Below are 22283 nucleotides of genomic sequence, written 5' to 3' on the forward strand. Positions count from 1 at the left end.
TTTGTGCCTCCTTTTGAAGCACTGCTGATGTGAGTATCTGGGAGAGTAAACAAAGTTTCATCCACAGCTTCTGTGCTTCACTTCTGCCATCTGGCTGGGACCTGCAGTGGGAGCTGTGGCATTCCAGCCTTCTTTCTTCTCTCCAGTGTGTGAAGTGGGATGTAATTTTATCAGCAGCATCACCCTGGACATTTTGCATATGCTTTTTACATTTGGGGGAGAATTAATGTATTGTACATAACTCGTACTCAGTAAGAAATACAGTGCTTGTGGAGTTACCTGCACAGCTGGCTGAAGGAACGTGTGTCTTGCAGTGGGAATAGCTATCGAATGCAGTTAGCTTTCATGCCAGTACTAAATGCAAAGCATAAGTGAATTTGTGGCTTAATGTTCAGCCCTAAGCAGTAAATGAAAGGTCAGTCCAGCACGTTAACTGCTGTGGAATAGTAAACACCACCTTAATTGCTTCACACAGTCAGCATGGAGATGCGGTGTCTGTTGTCATACTTTGAGCAGCACAGTCCCTAATCAGGACAAGGCTCCTTTTCCTGATTACCTTCCCCACTCAAATGGCAAAGCCTCAAATTAAAGGATGCATACTGGGAGTTTGTGCTTTGAATGCTTAAAGTTGCTCCACAGAAGAAGTACGGGTCATTTCTTGATCTGACTGGAGCTGAAATCCAGGCTGAAGGGAGATCTTGCATTTTCTTGCTCTTCATTTCTTAAGTGCCAAACAGTTCCTGTAGCACTGTCACACAATTTCAGTTGTAGCCTATAGCATATAGGAGACAGAAGAGAACAGAAAAAAGATAATGTGAAAGGGCTGCTGCTATGATTTCCCACAGGTAAGTGAGTTGGGAGCTCAGCATACAGCAGGCCATGTGTACTAGCATAGGGCTCCCAACCTTCAGCATCCCCAGATTCATGTTTATAGGCAAAGGTTCTGCACTGGCAGCGGTTCTGCCTTTCTTTTGCACTGAAAATTAGTGCAGTCTTCTCGGGTTTTGTGAGCAAGCAGCAGTCTGCTCTGGTTGCATGGGGTGGTGGTGACTTGGTTAGAGCAGAGGGAATGGAGCTGCACTGTGCTTAGGTGGGAGCGAAGGTCCCTGTGAGGGCATTAAAGGCGTACATCGACTACAGGGTCCCATGCAAAGCAAAGCTGTCCTGCCCAACAGACTTGTTTCTTGTCTGGAGAAGTGAGTCCTACCATTGGCATGCCAAAGAGAGAAGAATGCTCTTTCTTCTCCTCCTCCTCACTCTCCCTTTGCACTAATACATTGGAGCCTGAGTTAAGGACACTTAATCCCATTCTTGGAACCAGGACTATTTATAGGCTGGGTCAGCACTGAAAGACTCCACTGTTTTCTTCTAAAAACAAATGCTTGTTCTGTGCTGCACGTCAAGTGCAATCACTGCTGAATGGGCTGACACGCGAAGCCAAGTTCTCAACTGACCTGGCACAGCTCCACTGCTTGCAGCGGGTGTATGGCACGCTGTGCTGGTCAGGAATTCAGCCTGCTGTGTTTGAAGGGGGTGAAATTGTTTTGAACCCCTTTCTGTAGCATGCCACAGGTCCGAGAAGCATTGCGCATCCAGTATGAGCCCTCAGCAGACTCTGCCTGTCCCTCTTTTCTTTTGCTGCTGATGGGAAGTGTCATTATTTGCATTGTGTGTGTTTCTATGGTATCTCAGCTCTTTGGGGGGACAGACGGACTTAACAAGAATCAGATCTGACTGAGGGGATTAATAATAATGCAAATGCCAAATGTTGGCCAGCGATGAGTTGTCACAAGGGCTTGCCATGGTCCTGCGTATTGTGTCCAGTCTCACTTGTAGGAAATCCAAATGATGATTTGTTTTGGACCTGTGCCTGTTCTGATTAAACTGGAGAGAGTGAAATAATTCCTCTTTGTGTGGCTTCAGGCCCCTCTTACCAACCAGTTCCCTCAAATCAGTGTAACAAGCAAAATTGAAGCTGGAGAGGTGACTTAAAGAAGATAAATGGGGAGCTCCTAAAGAGTGATGCCTCGAGAGCATGGATCGATATAGTGATGTATCCTTGGCAGTGATAAGTACTAGAAGAAATGATAGAAATGTAGTGTTACATAAGTAATAGATGTAGAAGCGTGGTAGAATGAAAAGTACATAGCATTCCTGGAAAGATAGCATGGGGCAGAGGGATGAGGGTCATTTGGTAAGCTGGCTGGAAGCAAAGGAAGCTCCATTTCAGTGCTGGGTCAAAATGATTGGCACAGAGACTCAGAGATATGTGAAGTTGGTCATAGGCTGTTACACAGCAGAGTATTAGGGGTATGAGGTGGAAACAGGACTGTGCACACATCTCCCTAGTGGCCAAGCATTGGCACAGCTGCCCAGGGTGGTGGTGGAGTCACCGTCCCTGGAGATGTTCAAGAACCGTGGAGGTGTGGACTGAGGGATATGGTTGGTGGGCAGCATCGACAGTAACTGGGCAGTTGGACTTGGTGATCTTAGAGGTCTTTTCCAACCTTAATGACTCCATGATTCTATGATCCCTATCAGTTCTGGGGAGCCACCAGAACCTCACATGGAGCTGAGTGATAATTGCACAGTTTTGCTCTACCGTTAACCAAGTGTTGAAAAAAGCATTTTCTTCTCAACGCCGCCTTGTCAGAACGCTGGGCACCACTTGTTTTTGACATTTTCAGCTACTGTTAAATAATAGTCTTGCTTCTGTCACAGCTAATGTTGACTTGAAGGCAGTTGTGCATTTCTCAACTCAAATGCTAAGCAGACAGACTTGGGTCTTGACAAATATTTTCCTGGCTCGCCCAAGGCAAGTAAAAAATGAGCTTCTAGTTAATCGTTTGTTTTAAAATTCAAATTGGCGAAATAGGCAATTAAAAAATGACAATTTTCATCAGAATTTGCAAATTAAACGTCTCTTTGCAGTCAGAGCGGGTTCAAGAAACTGCAACAGATAATTGCTATTTGAAATCAGTGAAGTATCCAGCATTTTAGGGCCGTGAGGACTGTGGCTGTTCTGCCTTAGTAAGCCTTGATTGATTTGGTAAATAAGCATTTCAACTTCTCTCTTTAAAATAAATAAGCAGTTTTATTGCTTTATTGCTTGCCCAGTATGGGAGGTGAGCCGGCTCTCAAGCAGTAACTCTGTGATATCACGCGCCCGAGTGCCATCTGTCACAGAGAATTTTGTCCCTTTATGCACGATGGCTTCTTATGGCATTAGGTCCATTGTAGGTTAATTGATTAGCAGCGACCCTCCTTTCAGTTGTTGCTGCCTTTCTTCTCTGAAGGACCATATCTCTCATCTCCATTTCCTTTTCTCTCTCTTACATTAGCATACTAATCACACCGAACTCCCACTGCTAAAAAACTCTATCCATTTTATATGGGGGAGGGGGAGGAATAAACTGGCATTTCCTGAGAGATTTGCAGCTGCTGTTCTATGGCAGCAAGATAGGAGGGAAAGAAAAGAAGCAGTGGCAGAGGTGAGCAGCATAGCACTGGCTGAGACTGCAGCCACATCGATATTAAACACGTTTGAGAAGCTCTATTAAAATAAATATCAAAGACACATCTGCTTCTCCTCAAATTTTGCCACAGCTCCCTCCCTTTGTTTTCTCTCCAGCTGTTAACACCTGTCTTTCTGTCAGTGCTAATAATGCCACTTTAGGTGGGCTACGGGGCTGACAATAACATGAAAGAATTCTCCATTTTTGATATAAGAAATTCCTTTTTCAACATTAAGAGGCGAACAAAGATGTAGCCTTGTGCTGATCCTTCATAGCACCGCATTTTTGTGTTCATTTTTAAGATCAAGCTACAGAGAGCTGTGCTTGCATTGCACAGCTGAGCTGAAGCTAGATGAGGCATCCTGCAGTGGGCAGCTCCTGCTCACCTTTGTAGTTCTCATTTTATTGCTGACATATTCAGAAGGGTGTGTGCGCGCGGTACTCCTCGCTCCATGTGATGCTTGTTATCTAACCTCATCAAAAGCTTATGCTGTGCATTGATTGCTACAGAGAACACATATCCAGCAGTGATGTCTTCTTTACATACCTCTTAAATGAGCACAATATTCACAAGGCTGCCTGAAGAAAGAGAGCGTTTTATGCCTTTGCTGCAGTCATCCCGATACAGGGATAAGAAGATCCCAGCTATCTTGGCACTGAAGGTAATGGGACAGATCCTCGACCAGAGCAAACTGAGACCATGTACTGTGTTTGTTTACCTAATGCAGAAGAAAAAGTCTATTTATTCCTTTTGGCCTGCAGAAACATGGGCTGATATTTGGTGGAAAAACATCAACAAACCACACCAGAAACATCCCAGATAAGAAAGAAATAATGATGTAAAGGAGTCTGTTAGGAGCAGATTGGTACTCTTTGCCCATTACGGGCTTAGTTCTCTGGCTGGGGTACTGCAAAAATAGGCTCAAGACTGTTGAGCTCATATTTACTTCTCCATCCCTGTAGACATTCAAAGTGAGGCTGAACTGGGCTCTGAGCACCTGATGGAGCTGTAGGTGTTCCTGCTCACTGCAGGGAGGCTGGACTGGATGACCTTTAAGAGTCCCTTCCAATTCAAACAATTTTATGATAACTCTTGTCCTGTCTGTGTGTCTGTGGAGGAAAATGTGGGAGAACATTGTCAATGCAGGCTGTCTTCAATGCCTGGATGACACCAAGCTGGCTCTGAGTTGTTTTATCAAGAAACAGCTGAATGGCTGGCATGACAAATAGGCTTCCAGCCTTACTTCCAAATCCAAATGTCTTTGATAAGTATGGGTTTGGCAGCTATTTCCAATGGACAATAAATTCCTATACTCATTCTAAAGTTCTTTAGTAGCTTGTGGCTACTTCCATTAATTAATGAAAAGAGTTAATGTTCAAAAATAATGCCTTGCATCAAAATTTGTAGCAAGTGAAACAAAAATTATCAAATCCCTGTTTTCCCAGTCTCTACAGCTCTCAAATTCAGAAGTTAGGATCTGTGCCAGCTGTATATGGGGCAGAAGTATGAATTGTGTCTGGTAATCTCAATCCCGTGGATAGGAACTTCAGGAACATTGGCCAAATGACCAACTTTAGAGGTCCCAGAAGCTTTGCAAGGTTTAATGCCGTTCCATGAATAAGGAAAGGTAATAGCGAGTGGTTGTGGAGTGTCTCCAGCTCCCCATCCTTGTGCAACACTGCTCATTCAGACTTCACACAGGGATGAAGGATTTGACCCATTGTGATGGGTGGTGCACTAGCGATTTCCCAAAGCACTCCATACTGGTTTCCATCCTCTGCCATTCATGCCGTGGGGGACATGGGAAGCTCATTGTCCCCAGCAGGAGGAGATTTAGGCCAAGGCTGGGCACTTTGAAAAAACCCCACCCAAATTCTCAGTCATAATAGAAGATTGAACCCAACTGTAGTTCTGAAAAAGGAGATATGTGCCAAAATTCACCCTCAGCCCCAAGTCAGCTCTCCCATGCTTTGTATACTGATGGTGCTGATGTGCATCCACACCGTACCAGAGCTCATGGTAACTTAGAACCTCAAATGCTGTGCAGATTACAGTCAGGATGTTCTGGGAGCAGAACGTCCCTCTCTGAGCAGATGGCTGAGTCCACACTGTCCTATAATCACAACATAAAATATTACTTCTTTTTCACATTGTGTACAGCCAATCTGTAGCTACATTTTGGTTTTGTAGGATCAGGAAAGTTTCTTTGGTAGGAAATATTTTGTAGGGTTTGGCTTTGGGATTCTTTTTCTTTTTTTTTTTTTTCTTTCCCCCCTCCCCCCTCCCCCCCTTCTTCTTTTGCTACTATCAAGTAGATCTGTTTTCAGTCTGCAAGTACAATAGTTCTCAGAACACAACAGCACTGTCACAGAGGTAGCCTGAAAAAGACACAATTGAGTGTCTCCATGCACAGGGCACCCACCACCTCTCTGGGCAACCTGTGCCACAGCATCATTATAAAAAACTCTTTCTTTATATCTCCCCTCTTTTAGTTTGGGACCATTTCCCCTTATCCTACCACAACAGACTCTGTTAAAGAATCTGTCCCCTTCTTTCTTATTGACCCTTTACAGACACTAAAACATGGAAGGCAAACAGGACAGGGCATTTAATATCTATGCCATAACAAAAACATTAGAAGTGCATTCAAGTTACAGATATTGAATAGGAATGGAAAAACTCACAAAGACTGAGGATATTTACACCAGTCTGAGCATTCAAAACTTCTCAAAGAATTAATGCCTGAAGTTCGGAGATATGATTTAGCAGAGGGTTGTTAGAGTTAGGGTACTATGGTTAGACTGTGGTTGGACTTGATGATCTTTAAGGTCTTTTCCAACCTGAGTAATTCTACGATTCTATGGTTCTATGCTTCTTCAGACTTCCCAGGCATGTAATAGAGGAAGATGTGCAGTAAACCTTTTTTCTAGCCTTTGCAACACATCCCCTCCCAGAAAGGTCCCATTCACAATGTGATATTTTGACTGCAATGCCAGTGAGCAGACAGCCCAGGATGCTCAGCTGCCATGTTTTTGCTCTGCTAAAACTTCATCCCCTGTTGGATGAAATATGAAGTGTTAAAAATTGCTGTTTCCCTTCTTCCAGTTGCATTCCTGAAGGAAACTGGATATCGGCCAAAAACAGCTGATGGCAAAGGTCCCATGGAAGAGTGCTGCGGAGGCAGCAGGAGCAGAGTGTGCTGGGGAGGGCTGGGGAGAGTGCGAACCATGGGGAGCAGGGCAGCTGCAGCACTGTTTCCTTTTCTCTCATCACCTGCTCTTTATGGTTCATGTTTTTCTCTCTGTCATCCAGAGTCAAATCACAGGGCAGGAGAGCTTGGGCTTTTGCAGAGAGGAAGCCAACAGCTGCCTAGTTTAAGACCCAGCACTGAAATGGCAGAGAAGAGCAGGAGAGAGAATGAGAGGCTTTCACACCCGCATACACATTGCCAAACTGTGCCTTGCTGGGAGGGCTTCTGTGAGGAGAAATGGCAGTAGCAGGGAGGAAAAGCTCTAGAGTCTTTGTTGCAAAATCATAGTCATGGAATTGTTTGAGTTGGAAGGGACCCTTAGAGGTCATCTAGTCCAACTCCCCCGCCATCCTACAGAGAAAATAATCCGCCCAGATGTTCCAGTATGTGCCTATCTTCCTAATCAGAACAGGGCTGCATTAAGCCGGATGTAATTACGTTCCTTTGGTACCATGCAGAACAGGACATACTGTGACTACCTGGAAGGACATTGCTAGGGGTGTGCCAGGAAAAGGCTGAGCACACATTTGGTTGAAACTTAATATTTTAAGCTCAAGAGTCATGTTGCTATGGCTTATTTCTCACTGGTGTTTTAATGGAGCTGTTCTTCCCTGGGATCTGGCCCCCACTTCTCTCCTGAAGTCACTTTGATGACTAGGTTCCGCCTCAAGCAAGGCTGAAATGCCATGAAATCCCTCCTGCTGCAGGTACAGCACTCCTTTCAGCAGCAGTGCCAGGGAATGCTTCTTAGAAAGGCTCTTCCTTTTTCCTCATGGGAGTGTTTCCACTGTACCTTTCCAAAACTCTCCACTCTGGCTCTATTTACTTCTATGTTTCCTCAAATATATAATACACTGTCAGGGTTTCATGTTCACAAAATGGGCAGTTTTCTTTGTTTTTCCTGGCAGAAATGTCTACCTGGGCCTGATGAATAGGAACAAAGACTTCATGCCAGAGCACTGCAGGGCTTGCAATGTACCAAAGGCAAATATTGAAGTTCTGAGGTCTCTGAAACATTCAAAAACACGATGTGGGCAGTGCATGGGCTTTGTGACAACTCTACACAGCCTCACCTGTCTCTGAAGGCTCAAACTGCTTCCTCAGACCCTACACTGGGAAAAATTAATAAATAAATGGTAAATTTAAACCACTTTTATCTCATTGATGTGGTGTGTTTTGTGAGTCAGAATCATTTCAAGATAAGAGTAAATCTAGGTTTTATTAGAGCTTGTTATATTAACAAATGTAATTTTAAACAAGTTTATTTCTTTAAACAGTGTGTGTAATTTAAATCCTATTAGAACAACCCATTCCTATCCACCCCAATTTAGTCTGCTGTCAAGTGCAATGGAATCCAGCTCATTTCTAAAGACAGAAAGTCCCAGGGTTTCAAGGTGTTTTTTCACCATTAATACTTTTTAACTTATTTTTAGTCCAAATGTGTACAGCTTCACCTTGGAGTTACCTGGCATTTCTCTATCTCAGCTTTAAAGAGAGTTTAAAGAGCCCTCTACTGTCACTATTTCCCAACCCCATTCCCCATTAGACATAACTATTGCTTAATATTCACGTGACTAAGTCACATGGTCTGAACTCACTACAAAACACATTCTCCAAACAATGAATCATTTCCATGTTTTGAAGCCAGAAGGCAGGAACCCCATTGCTTCTCTAGGCATAGAATCATAGCATCACAGGATACACTTAATTGGAAGGACAAGGTCAATCAAGTCCAACTCTTGGCTCTACACCGCTCAAAAATCAGACTGTTTGTCTGAGAGCATTGTCTGGATGTTCCTTGAGCTCCAACAGCTCTGGGCCATTCCTACTGCCCCAGGAAATCTGTTCCATGCCCACCACTCTCTGGTGCAGAACCTTTTCCTAATCCCCACCTGGCCAGGCTATGGTTGGCTCTTTTGGCTCCAGGACACACTGCTGACTCCTCTATCATTTAGCTCCCAATATCCTCAGCTCTGGATTTGAGGTTAGTCTGAACAGCACTCATCACAGACCTCAGCCCCATTTTACAGATTCTTTATGTGATCTCTAATGAGCTGTAAGGCCAAGGCATCCATAGACATTTAGCTGTACTGAAAGAATTTATTTGGGAAGTCATTCTCCCCTGAAACCTTTTCATTTCACAGGGATTTCACAGTGTTTAATTTAAAAAAAAAAAAAAAAAAAAAAAAGGAAAAAGAAGACATTTTCATAGATTAAAGCCTCTACTCCCCTTTTTAAGAGAAGTATGGAGATTTGTGGCATGCTATTTCATGGCATATGTTTCCTATAACATCATCACTGAGAGAAGAAGTATACAATAAGTGAAGGGGAAGTCATTTATTGTTCTGCCTGTAGAAAACTGGTCTGGAGTTCTTTTCATATTTCCTTCAGTAAATCCACATGAAAACATTATGCATGAAGCATAAAGCTTAGTTTACAACCATGCACTTAACTTTCATCATTCACAGGCTTTGCGGGACTGCTGGCATAATGAAGGTTGGCTTTGAGGGTTAGTGGTGTCACTGACTATAATGTTTGAGGGACAAATCTAGAATCAGAATCATTAAGGTTGGAAAAGACCTCTAAGATCATCAAGTACAACCATCAGCCCATCCCCACCATGCCTGCTGACCACATCCCTCCATGCTGCATCTCCACGGTTCTTGAACACCTCCAGGGATGGTGCCTCCAGCACCCCCTGTGCAGCTGTGCCACTGCATCACCACTCTTCCTGAGAAGAAATTCTTCCTAATATTCAACCTGAACCTCCCCTGGCACAACTTGAGGCCGGGAGAAAAGGCCAACCCCTGCTTCACCTCAACCCATAGAAATCGACATCTATATAATGAAAAATCTATATATCATGAGGGGCCACAACTTCAGTGGTCTGAAAGCATCTCCCATGAGCACGGTAAAGGCAAAGTCCCCAGGAAAATGCTCTGTGGGCTGCACATACTGCATGCAGAAGGTGAGTTGCGCAGATTATTCAGAACGAACTTTAATAGAGTTGAGAACAGTTTCACCCTGTGTGTGACATCTAACAATTAGGGTACCCAGTATGCTTGTATGAATCATTAACTTCCAAACCTGCTAGTTCAGCCTCTGACACAGAGCCATGCATCACTGCTGGCTGGTGCTCACCTCAACAGAGGCAGTAGAGCTGTTCGGATAAAAGTTGTAATTCATTTCACCTGAGTGAGCATGCGCTTTAATCCAGCTGACTTGGCTCTAACTCTGACGACTGCAGAACATTAAGGGAACTAACAGCTAGGTAACTTCTAGGCAGGTTTCCTTCCTTAGGATTTTTCAGTATTCAGATGTGAAACTATTTCATATTAGGGTCATCATACAAAACCATGACAGGTGTATCTGAACTGTAAATCTTCAATATTTTTGAGTCAAAAATGATTCTTCTAAAGTTAACTTTCCCCATACTTTGACTTCTCTGTTTCAGTTGCTGTGATGTGTGTTTTGGTTGAAGTTTTGTTACATTATGTTGGCAGCACATTACGTTTTTTTACATGTGGATTTGATTGAGAAATGAAGCTGGAATAAGAATGAGGGAGCAGCAGCATCTGCTGGGAGATTCAGCTATTGCCGGTGTCAATCAATCTGATTGATTAAATATGGTGGCACACACTTTATTAAAACAAAATGCTTTCTCTGAAGAGGACCATTATGCCAATACAAAATACCACTTTCCTAAAGAACGTCACAAAAGAGGTGGTCTGTTTATGAAATACAATGCTTGTAAATAACTGGAAGGAACTGAGGAGTCCCAATTACATTTGGCTGCTGGCAGACACCGCTCTTTTATTGTTCTCACATGTGGTGGCTGCTATTGTTACACTGATGGGATCAGCAGCATGGGTGGAAGTTTAATTATTCTATGGGATCAGAAAATAGGTTTTATGCAGTCAGTGGGGGACACTATGAAATAGGTTCTGGATGGGAAAGTGCCCATGGACCCATACCACCAGCCCTGTCCTAAGAGACACTCAAGGTCAGGCTCAACCAGGCTCTGAGCCCTGTGATTGAGATGTAGGTATCCCTGTTCATTGCAGGGGAGCTGGACCAGATGGCTTTTGAGGGTGTCTTCCAACTCAAACAATTGTATGATTCTATCTATGGCAGACTGGCCAAAGCCTGGACATGCTGCATTGCCAGGTGGATCCCTGTGGGGATGCCAAGACTGGAGGAGTATGAAACTTGCAGGTACAAGGCACGGGTTCTTAGTTGTTGCCTCCTCTGCCACAAAAAAAATATGGGTGTGCACAAACTGTACCCCCAAGGTACAGATTGTGGCAAGGAAATTTCAATGGCACTGTACCACCTCTCCCTTGGGGAAAACCAAGAGAAACAATGAGATATTATTTGGGAAGTGCTTATGGGCATTTAGTGATGGGGAACTTAGGAGACAATAAATCCTTGCAGTGTTTCCTACCCACCTAAAATGATGGCTTCTGCTGGGTGTTTTAAGGATTTGAGAATAGCTTTGCTTTGTCTTCAGCACAGCTGAGGTTTTACCCACTTCCATTTATATTCTACACGATAAGATGAATTATGAAAATGTCAATATTTTACTCACCTTCCTACAAACATAGACATTCACAATTTAACATGGCTTTCCACTTGCTGTCTTCTCCCTCAGTAAATGTATCAGAATAACATTTGCCTCACTTTTTATTTTTCTTCCAGAATACCAAGATTTAGTTTCTATCAGCAAGCTAGGAAGGAAATTAAGATGATTTTCCTGGTATTTATATGTCAAAAACTGTCACCCACCACCCACATGCTTTTACCTCTGTGATGCTACAGCCACTTACATATCCCATTTGTCCATAGCTCAGTAAAAATCTGGATGGTTTGCATCCCAAACCAAAATGTAACCAAGTAGACATGACCCTCACAATATAAACATTTGTGATACAGAGAAGAGTTGCATCCTGCTATGTATGAGCAAATTGATGGGTGCTCAACCCTATGTTTGGTCTGGCTGGACATGACATCGCAGAAGCAGAATAGCAATACTTGAATAGCAATACTTCTGGCCTCAGGGCTTCTACTGCTGGCCTTTGTCACAACCTAGACAGTTTGCTAGCTGGCTTCCTGGTTTCCTCTCCTGTTTTCATGATGAAGATGCTCTTCATCTCATCTTTGGTTCTTTTGATCAAAGATGAGGATCTTAGGCAGGGAACAGGACAATTCACTGCAGTAGGAAGGGAGATGAGCAGTGAGAGGAATATCTAGATGGTGATGGATCAAATTTGGACAAAGGACATCCAGTTTCCAGAGGCAAAAATGTAAAAGAATAGGATATATAATCATAGAACATCTTAAGTTGGAAGGGACCTCAAAGCCCACCCAGTTCCACTCCCCTGCTGTGAACTGGTTGCCACCCACCAGCTCCGGCTGCCCAGGGGCCCATTCAAGCCAGCCTTGAGCACCTCCAGGGATGGGGCACCCCCAGCTTTCTGGGTAGCACATGTCAGGAATGATTAATTTGCTTCATTTTATTGTTGAGGTTTCTCAGGGTAACACCTCTGGTTTGCTTTCTTCCACTTCCCTCCCACTCCTCTCCTGCTTATTGCACTAGGCAGATGCAGGTCAGTAGCCATGTACCCTCACAGCTCCTTTGAGCCCTGTGGCATCTCCCCAAGCACTGCTGTACCCTTTGGCATCTAATCCTGGAAGCACTGGGGCAGGTGCTTAGAATTGCAAAAAAGCCCAGTGGAGAATCTCAGCACGGTTACAGCAACAGCATCAGAATGGCACAGGGGCAATGGCTTAGACAATATCTGTGCTGAATTTTTAATTGTGGGTTTGGAACTATTTTTAAGATCCTGCTGTTATTTCTCCAGAGAGATCTTTTCTGAGCAGCCTAAGTAGAAAATAATAATGAGGAAAAAAATCTTGCTAGGCAACCTCTTCAGCATGCAGATGGTTTCTGCAGTGACACTTCTGCTGAAGCTAATCTTTCAGGATTGAGATATTTTCAGAAACATCCACTCGTGGTTTAGTTTTTCCTTTACTCCCAAAGACACAGCTTTGTATACAAATCCCTTCTCTAACCCTACCTGCTTGTCTGATGGTTTGAGGCTCTCTAACAGGTCTTTGCATGAATAGAAGTGTGCGTCATACTTATTGCTCTCAGAACTGTAGCCCACAGTGGTGTTTGTGCTGAGATGTGGACTATCTGTCTCCATGGCTCACACTGAACAGCACCGACTGTAATCTAAAAGCACAGAGCTCTCATCTTTTCGTATAGCAGAGTGATCTCCCTGCTGATGTTCTCCCCACATGCATCCCTCAGGTCATTCAGAGCACACAGGGCTTTGGAAGGTGACTCTCCCATGTTTTTCATCTGAGTTTGTCTCCTTTCCTGCCTATCCATTTTCCATACTTCTCAGCTCTGTGGGAACTTCTCCATTTAGAATTCTTGCTGCCCGGTGCTGAGGGACTTCCTAGTTTCATGGAATCATGGAATCACTAAGCCTGAAAAAGGCCTCTGATATCATCCAGTCCAACCCCAACCCACCCCCACCACACTTGACTGACCCTGTCCCTCAGTGCCATATCTCCACAGTTCTTGAATACCTCCAGGGGCCTCCAAAGATTCCATCACATCCCTGGGCAGCCTGTTCCGATCCTTTACCACTCTCTCAGATAAGTTTTTTCCCTTCAAGCAACTTAAGGCCATTACCTCTCATCTTAGCTTGTTGTGCTTGCACTGAGTCACACTTTCCAAGAGGAAAAAAACAATGAAGGAAGATCTCTGGGTTTACAGTTACTGTACAAAGAAAGGGAAGTAAGGCAGGCAGGGGGAAAATCCTTGGGTTTGTTATACAAGAGAATTGGCACTTCAGGTCTTGGCATTTTGAATTCAAGCAAATGCACTGACACTACCCGTCTGCATATTCCCTGACAGTGCAAGAGCTGATCACTTCAAATTAATTCCTTGCTGAAATGTTGTACTGTGCACAGCAATGGGGAGCTGTGTGCCCACTTCAGCCTTCCTTGCAGTGAGCCCCAGAAGATCCAGAGCTGGAGAAACCACTGCAGCCAGAGTAAGTTCATACACTACTAAACACGCAGCAGTACTGAAAGCGCACAGGGTGAAATAGAAAATCTCTGTAAAACTTGGAAATGATACATTTTGCTGAAGAAGTAAAAATATGTGATAAAAACACACGGATGCCCAGTTGCTGGAGACATTCAAAGTCAGGCTGGTTGGGGCTCTGAGAAGTTGAAGGTACTCCTGCTCATTGCAGGAGGGGTGTCTTCCAACTGAAACAATTCTGTATTTTAACTATAGAAGAGTTTAACTGCATGAGATATAAATTTCCAAGCCTTTTCTTTAAATCTTCATTAATCTGTTTTTTTTCCAGTATGCATTCATGATGACAAATATTAACTAAAAATGCACTGTGATAACCAACAAAGTGCATCATTATACTTCAGTGTATGTTTCTACACATCTACAAATGCTGGTGAAGAATCATAGAATCATAGAATCAAGGTAGGAAAGGACCTACAAGATCATCCAGTCTAACCATCCTCCCATTACTGTTGCTACCCCAAGCACTAAACTAGATCTCGTAGCTCCTCATCCAGATGCCTCTTGAATGCTGTCAGGGACAGCGACTCTACCACCTCCCTGGGCAGCCATTCCAGTGCCTGACCACTCTCAGAGAACAAGTTTTTCCTCATGTCTAATCTAAACCTCCTCTGCTGCAACTTGTGGCCATTTCAGAAAGGACTTGCTAGGGAAAATATATTGTGTAATGTCTCTGTGAGATTTTAAAACCTTGTTAGCTAGTCAGGGTGAATCAACCTATGTTAAAACACAGCCAAAATGCAGCAGTTCATCTTTTGCATGGGACAAAGCACAGACCTATGTTTATTGAAGTAACACCTCCAGAGAGAGATCCCTTGAGATGCTGCATGAAACCCACAGACTTCAGGAGTTTGCAAAGTATTAATGGGATAAAAGCCACTGTAAGGTGCAAACATTTATAAGACTCTTTAGCAGTTATGCATGCAATCAGCATCAAGCCAGAGTGCTTTTGCTAGACACAATAGAAATTATTTTCTCTTTTTGCTCCTTAGGACTCAGAATTGGTTTCTTGATGAGGAAAATGCCCTTGAACAATACGCTGGAAGGTATGACCAGCTGGAGCCCAGTGCTGCGGTTAGTTATATTCTGGAATCCTAAGCAGCTTTTTGCCTATGTCTATATTCATTAGGCAGGGATTTAAAGTAAAAAGTGCACCATTCATTATTCTTACCGCAGCACAGAGCTCCACGACAAGCCCTATCGAATAATGCAAACCAAGTGAACAAACAACCAACATAATTTACTGTCAACTTTGGTAAGAACATGGAAAAAAATCCCCGCAGTCCAAAATACTGTGGGTGGTTTTAACAACGTTGTCCACAGTGCATGAAATGCAATATTTTGGGGGTAGTAATTGCCGTTATTTAAACCTCAGAAAGCCGCAGATTTATATTTGTTCGGTTTCCCTTTAAGCTGGATAATAAATCTGTATGGCTTCTTCTGGGCTTTTTTTATTAGAAAGACTTCTGAGAGAATAATATTTGCCTATGCCATTCTATTCTTTGGCTTCTTAAAAATCACAGGGAAGATTTTAACAACCAAGTGGTGCTGTGTAGAGCAAATTGTGTCTTTAGCCATGCCGTACTGTAATTACTGGAGATAGCATCACTGATACATATGCGGAAACCAGCACTCAATTTTGACTCAGAAGATAATACACCGACTGCATATTAAGTTTAATGTAGATTAATGTGAGTTGCTTTCCTTTGCATGTATGTACACAGGTACAAATAATTAAGATTAATTCCACTGGATGTAATGGCCTTCACTGTGCACAGTGCCATAACATTTTTCTTTAATAGCTGTTAATTGGATGTATTTGCTTTGATGGTGAAATCCTGATTAGTCTTGTTACCCTACAACCCTTTCCCCCTCCCTTTGCCCACTTTTGTGCTTAGGGAAAGATTTATAATAAGGGAATCATGGCTATGCAGTTTATTAGCAAAAAAAATCGAATCATGTAGAGGCTTGGCTAAATAGGGGTGCAATGCATAGTGTTGGGGGAGTAGAGATAATCATGGAATCATAGAATCATTAAGGCTGGAAAAGACCATGGGGATCATCCAGTCCAACTGTCCACCAGTACTGCCCACTGACTCCATCCCTCAGTGCCACATCTCCATGGTTCTTGAGCATCTCCAGGGACTGCTGACTCTACCACCTCCCCAGGCTGCCCATGCCACTGCATCACTATTCTCTTTCTAAGAATTTTTTTCCTAATATCCAACCTGAACCTCCCCTGGCACAACTTGAGGCCATTACCTCTCGTCCTATCAGGGTTACCTGTCAGCTGAGGCTGGCCCCTACCTCACCACAGTCTCCTTTCAGGGAGCTGTTCTGAACCATGAGGTCTCCCCTCAGCCTTCTCTAGACTGAGCAATCCCATTCCCTCAGCCCCTCCCTGTAAGACTTGTGCTCCAGACCTTTCACAGCTTCATTGCCCTTCTCTGGACATGCAAACAATGCTCATTCCCTTCTGGTCTTAATGCCACAGCAATTTCACAGGTAATGCTTAACATCAATACTAAGAAGCCGCATTGTGATGCCCATTTACACTGTTGTCCGATTGAATGAAGTGGGCACTGAAGAAGCAGATCCTTTATGAGGTTAATTAGCTACGGAACTTTAATAAAAAATTCTTAACCCTGCCCCTAAAAGAAAAAAGACTGCATAAGAATGGCAATTCCTGCGTAATCATTAAAAATGTGTTCAGCAATTACACATTTACTGTAAGTATAAAATGAAGAATTCAGAGAACTCTGGGTGAGCATCAGCTGAAGCAATTAAGAAAGGTGTTTATTTTACCAAGGACTCTCCATTTCAATTTCAAGAGTGAAGATCAACCAGTGAGCTTGCAGTGGTTTTATCCCTGTTTTTAATTACAGCCCATTTCCAAACCTGCCTACACCTGTCCTAGGAACGGCTGCATTTGCATGTGCTTCTGCCTTGAGCCCCCTCTGGTATGGGGAGGGTTAAAACCAATATTTGTAGATAAAGAGGTAAACATATTTACATTCAGTTTTTCACACTTTATGCATATGTCATGCAGTGAATAGTTTTAGAGGTATGTTTGTACTATCTCTCCAGAATTTTTACAGTCTGCAGGACACAAAATCTCTATAAAGTGACTTATTGAAATAGAAGCAGATTGGTAAAACCGTTTCTCTCTTATGAACTGTGAAGAATGATCCTCTAAATGAAATCAGGAAGGAACTGGACAGAATCTTGTTTAATGGTGTGACAAAATGAATCACAACTATTCCAAGCATCCATCACTGCTAAAAGGGGACCACAAATGATCTGTGAACTACTATATATTGATTACTCATGTACTACAAGTGTCGGATTTAATGTTCACACACCATGGAAAGGCGGCAGGGACAGATGGTGCCTTAACTCTTCTTTGATAGATTTTAATGGTGAAATATTGATTTCTATCTGGCCAAGGCCTGTTGTTAGGGGCCAAAGTCATTTGTTGGGTATAGCCGGACACCCAGTCTGCTCGGGGTAATCAATCATTTTTGGCAAGGCAGGTGAAATTCCGAGGAGAAGCACCTTGCTTCCCAAACCGCCTCACGACGAGGCTGAGCCCAACGTGTGCGCATGCACACCCCCTCCTCTGCTATGTGGGCAGACAGAAGCCTCCATGAAATTGTGCTTGTAAAGAATTATTAATGATAAGACATGTTTACTGAGGAGAGTCACAGCGAATCACAGCTGACATGAAATAGTCTGGGAGCCTCAGAGAGAAAATGAGCTTCTCGCTAAAAGGGACTATATTTTATTTAAACATCCGTCTAGGGCTGAGGACTCAGGTAATCTGTTGTGTTACAAGCCACTGGCTGTTCTTGCCATCCAGAGAGATAACAGTGAGGAGCTAATAGGAACACATCAATCACAATCAGGCTGCAATTCCACCGGTGTCTCCTCTTCCCGGCTCCTTTTTAAGCTCCTTAATAACGATGATAACATAGTTCTGGGATTTGCGAGAGGGCTGCTTCCCTTTGAGGGTCATATTCATAAAGCGGGCGGCTTGCAGAGTCAGCATCTCCCTGCGATGGAGAGGGCGGTGGGAGGGGAGGGGCAGGGGGGGCAGGCGGGCCAGGGCCCCTCGCCATAAATCCACAGAAGCTCGTCTTTCCCTTGTTGGCCTTCCCAGGAGAGGACTGCTGCTTGGAAGCTGGAAAGGGCAGCCTCTGCCCAGCTGTACCCCAGATGTGGGAAGCCGGTTGAGGCTGATTTTTCGTTTAGATTATCTTGCTTACCTAATGATTTTTGCTTCACTGCTCAGCTCGATTGTGTTCACTAGGACGGCTGGCTATTAAAATGTCAAGGCGCATTGAATTGTTGTTATCAAGGAAAGAGACCTTTCCAATCAGCCCATGTTCCCCAGGTTGCATAAAGGCGAAGAAGGGATGGGAGGAGGAGGAGGAGGAAGAGCTTTTTCATGCCGGGTGTGTGCGTGGACGTAGGCAGATGTGTACCTGTGCCTGCTGGAGTGCTCTGCGATAATTAAAATGCCACCTTCCACAACAGGCATTAGACATTTCTCTCATTCACATCATACGGGGGAGATGAAACTTCTCCCCATTGTGCATTTTGCAGCAACCCTCGCAAAGAAAATACAGGGAGGAGGAAAGTTGTGCGGCTGAATCACTGGCTCCGCATACTAAGGAGCTGCTGGGCAGGGCTGAAGGAGAAAAACAAAGGCAAATGCCTTCCTTATGTCTGCACCTGCCTTAAGGCTTGATAAGAAAATAAGTTCACTGACCTACTGGGAAAAACGCTGGAGATTGTCCGGTATCACAATATTGAACAATTGGTGACAGGATGATACAAACCCAGCACATTTGAAGACATGAAATCCCATACCTCTCGTCACCACCACCACCTTGCTCATATAATTGCAGAGCAGTTTATTATACAGAAGCACATCAGATACTGCCGTGGATTGATTTTTTTCTTTCTTCTCTTGTAAACTATACAGTACATCATATCTGTGGGGGAAAGAATATATATTCTATGGATTTACTTCTTTGTTTAAATCATTTCACAAATATTTTGCTTTTCCCCTGTCACTTCTCTTTCATTTTTATTTAAAAAAGATGGCTTTGTTTTTGCCCGTATATGGTTTTGTAGAATAATGACATCTATCCTATCCTCCATGCATCAAACATCATTGATTGGCCAGAACATCATTGTCACTACTGGGTGTTCATCTTCACACTTGCTGCTGGCAGGTCCCTCATCTGCTCACCCTCTTTGTCTCACACATGCCCCATCCCTGGGCCACACGCTGGCTCCCATCAGGCATACCTGCAGTCTCCTTTCCTCTAATGTGCAGTTTCCTCTGCCTCTCCCTCCCTCTGACCTTGGCTTTGTGTGAGGCCAGTAGCACACAGCGCAGCGCAGCACAACACAGCACAGCACTCAGCTCTGTCTGTGTTAAGGAGCCTGAAGAAAGCAGACCCTTCCCTCTCTTTTTACATTTTCCATGCCAATTCATGGAAGTTTCATAAGGTGTGGCTCCCCACCATGCTCAGGCAATGGTTCTTGGGGCATGAGACATCACTGATCATCAAGTCCAGCTCCTGGCTCCACTCAGTACCACCCAAAAATCAAACCCTATGCCTGAGAGTGCTGTACAAACACTCCTTCAACTCCAGCAGCTCTGTGCTCATTGCCCTGGGCAGCCTGCTCCATGCCCACTGCACTCTGGGGCAGAACCTTTACTTAACATCACCTGACCCTCCCCCAGCTGCTCCAGGGACATCTCCAAACAAGAACAGCTGTGCCCAGTTCCCTGCTATCCAGTCTGTGCCTTCAAAGTGGACTTCAGAGTCTTTGCAAAACAATTGATTTTCAAGGCAATCTAAGAGTAAGTGCCAAAATCTGATTTCAGACTTAATTCTGCATCTGGCCCTTTGCACAAGGGAAAAAAAGGCCCAGTATTGGCTATTAGGTTTAACTCTAAGTTCAGTGGGAAATGGTTCTTGAACTCTGCCAAAACCCCTGCATTAAGGATAAGTCAAGGCTGAGATATCAATCAATCACTCCAGCGTGAGATACTCCAAACAGATGTAATTATCCCCCAAGCAAGCTCTGTAAGTCACAGCAAGCTCAGCTTAAGTTAGTTCAGTTAAAATAACACTTAAGAAAAAGACACTGGGAAGTTCCCCCATTCCTCTTGCCATGTAATGCAGTAACATTATAATTGCAATTAAAACTTTCTTTGGCTTCAGAAGTCATGTTCTTCCCCTCCTGGGCCCTGTGAGGCTAAGGACAAAGATTTTTGGGATGCAGAAATGGGATGGCTCTGTCCCACTGGAAGGCAGACCCATGTGCTACCGAAGTAGCTGTACAGGGAATGGGAGCAAAGCAGGTTGCTTGTAATGGAGCACCTTGGAGAAACGAAGCTAGCTCTGAAAGCAGAATAATTGGTGTAGCAGGAGGCTGTGCCCATGGTAATCGTTTTTACTGAGATGAAGCTTATTAACATGTGCACTGGTGCATCTGCATTGCCTCTGGGACTCCAGCCCTGCATGGTTCCCCACCATGCTGCACAGAGGTTTTACCTTCTTTTGACCTTGCTCCGGTTTCTTTGTCCTGTTCTGTGCTCTAACTTACCTCTCATCTCACAGGCTTACACACTGTATTTTAAATCCAGCCCAATCTTTCCACGTTTCTCCTATGTTAAATATTTCAGATGTGTTAGAAATATAGTCTGTCCCATTGCTATAATGCATTAGGTGTGTAAAAAAAATTTTGTGCATTGCACACTTTGATGAATGCCCTTTTTAAAGCTGAAATTTTAAGCCATTAGAAATGGCTTACTCTGTGCTTATCAGATGCACATAGGGGTTTATGAGAACTGTTGAATCACAGTCTGAGCCACTGATTATCACCTAGGGAAGGGACCTGGTCAGCCCTGGGAGCACAGGTGAAGGCAATTAAGCCATGTGACTTGGAAGGGCTGCAGCCTGGCTGTACCTCTCCTAGACCCCATTGAAGGGCTGACTGCTACCTAGAGAAGGTTCTCTGGTTGGAGGTTCCTCTCTTGTGGGATTTTCCCTGCGAGCCTGAATCTTCAGAGGTGGGTGAGCGCTCTTCTTTTGTAACGCTTTTCTATCATGTTACTTTTTCGTTGTTCCACTGCTTTGATCTTTTTGCTTGTTCAGGGAAAGGTGTATGTGTGTGTACTGTATGGTCACATAGACTCAATCCCTGCTTGAGAGAGAAAAAAAGACAAACTCAGCACTGGTTGTATCCAGATTACACTTGGTTTATCTACAGAGGAATAAAAGTATAACTTCTGTGGGCTAATATGAAAAGGTCAGGAGGCAAACAAGATCTGTTTGCATCTATTCTTTGGTGTGCACTGGAAGCCAGATCCCAACCTTTACCTTCTGATTTACTGTAATAGCACAGCTGAGGCAGAACACAGGTTGGTCAGGGTGTTACCTCTAATCACCACTCATGAAGGCTATAACAAAGTCTGTGTAAGGTACAAGACAAGTGGGGCTTACTGTGCACAGGGTTCAACCCCAAGGTGTTAAATGTCCCAGAGACACACACCTTTAAACAGAGGGTTTGCAGAATGGAGGAAAAAAGGAAGGTGACACAAATTTGCCAGGCTACAAGTGACCCAGCCAGGACAGCAGCAACCATCAGCACGTTTTGATGCCAGGGCCAACCCCATCTGCAGGGCCATGGTTATTCTATGCCTAACAGTAGCTAGAGGTTCTCCAAGACCTTACTGAGTTCTGAGTTAGAACTCCCCACCTGTTAAAGTTGTGGGGGCGTTTTGGACAGTTTTAAGATGCTATTTGGAGACTTAGCCTCCATCCCTGCTGCACTGAAAGCCATGTCTCAGCATAGCCCCATGAGTTTTCCACTCACAGACTCCACACTGAGAATTAGTGGATTTTGTTGGCTCATTTGTTTTGTGAAATCCGGCTGTTTTGCACTGAATGCAGTATGTCTCCAGCATATGCGATTCAAATCAAGGCAATCATCCTACACAGTGTAAATCAATGAGATGAAATGTAGCCATTGACAGCACTTACAATTTTGTCCATTACTATGAAATCCTCTTTCTTTAAATAGAGGTGCTTTTATGAGTCCATTGAAGCATAACTGACAAAGCCTTCAATCCTGGCTATTGCCGAAATAGCACAAAACATAACAGTTGTAAAAGGTACATGTGGTGCATATTTATACAGATTAGAATAAGCACTTTGTTAAATTGCTGCAGTGCATTTGTCCCTTTTCCAGGGTTCTTAGAAACCTTGGATATTTGCTCTTCCCATGAGTAAAATAAACACGTACCTGCAGGCTTACCAAACCTCTCAGCCTCTCCACGTGCTGACAGAGCAAAAAATGTACTTCTACAGCTGTGTT

General features: G+C 43.8%; 1 long non-coding RNA gene across 2 annotated transcripts in view; it reads left to right on the top strand.

Moving 5' to 3' along the window:
- The first annotated feature begins 20852 nt into the window (after positions 1 to 20852).
- Positions 20853 to 22283, top strand: part of LOC107316817 — a 274260-nt gene continuing 272829 nt past the window's right edge. For both annotated transcript variants that reach the window (XR_001556594.1, XR_001556595.1), the window contains exon 1: positions 20853 to 20976. This is a non-coding gene — a long non-coding RNA (uncharacterized LOC107316817). The remainder of the gene's footprint in view (positions 20977 to 22283) is intronic.

This window comes from Coturnix japonica, chromosome 7, assembly GCF_001577835.2.
Source record: "Coturnix japonica isolate 7356 chromosome 7, Coturnix japonica 2.1, whole genome shotgun sequence".
Lineage (NCBI taxonomy): Eukaryota > Metazoa > Chordata > Aves > Galliformes > Phasianidae > Coturnix > Coturnix japonica.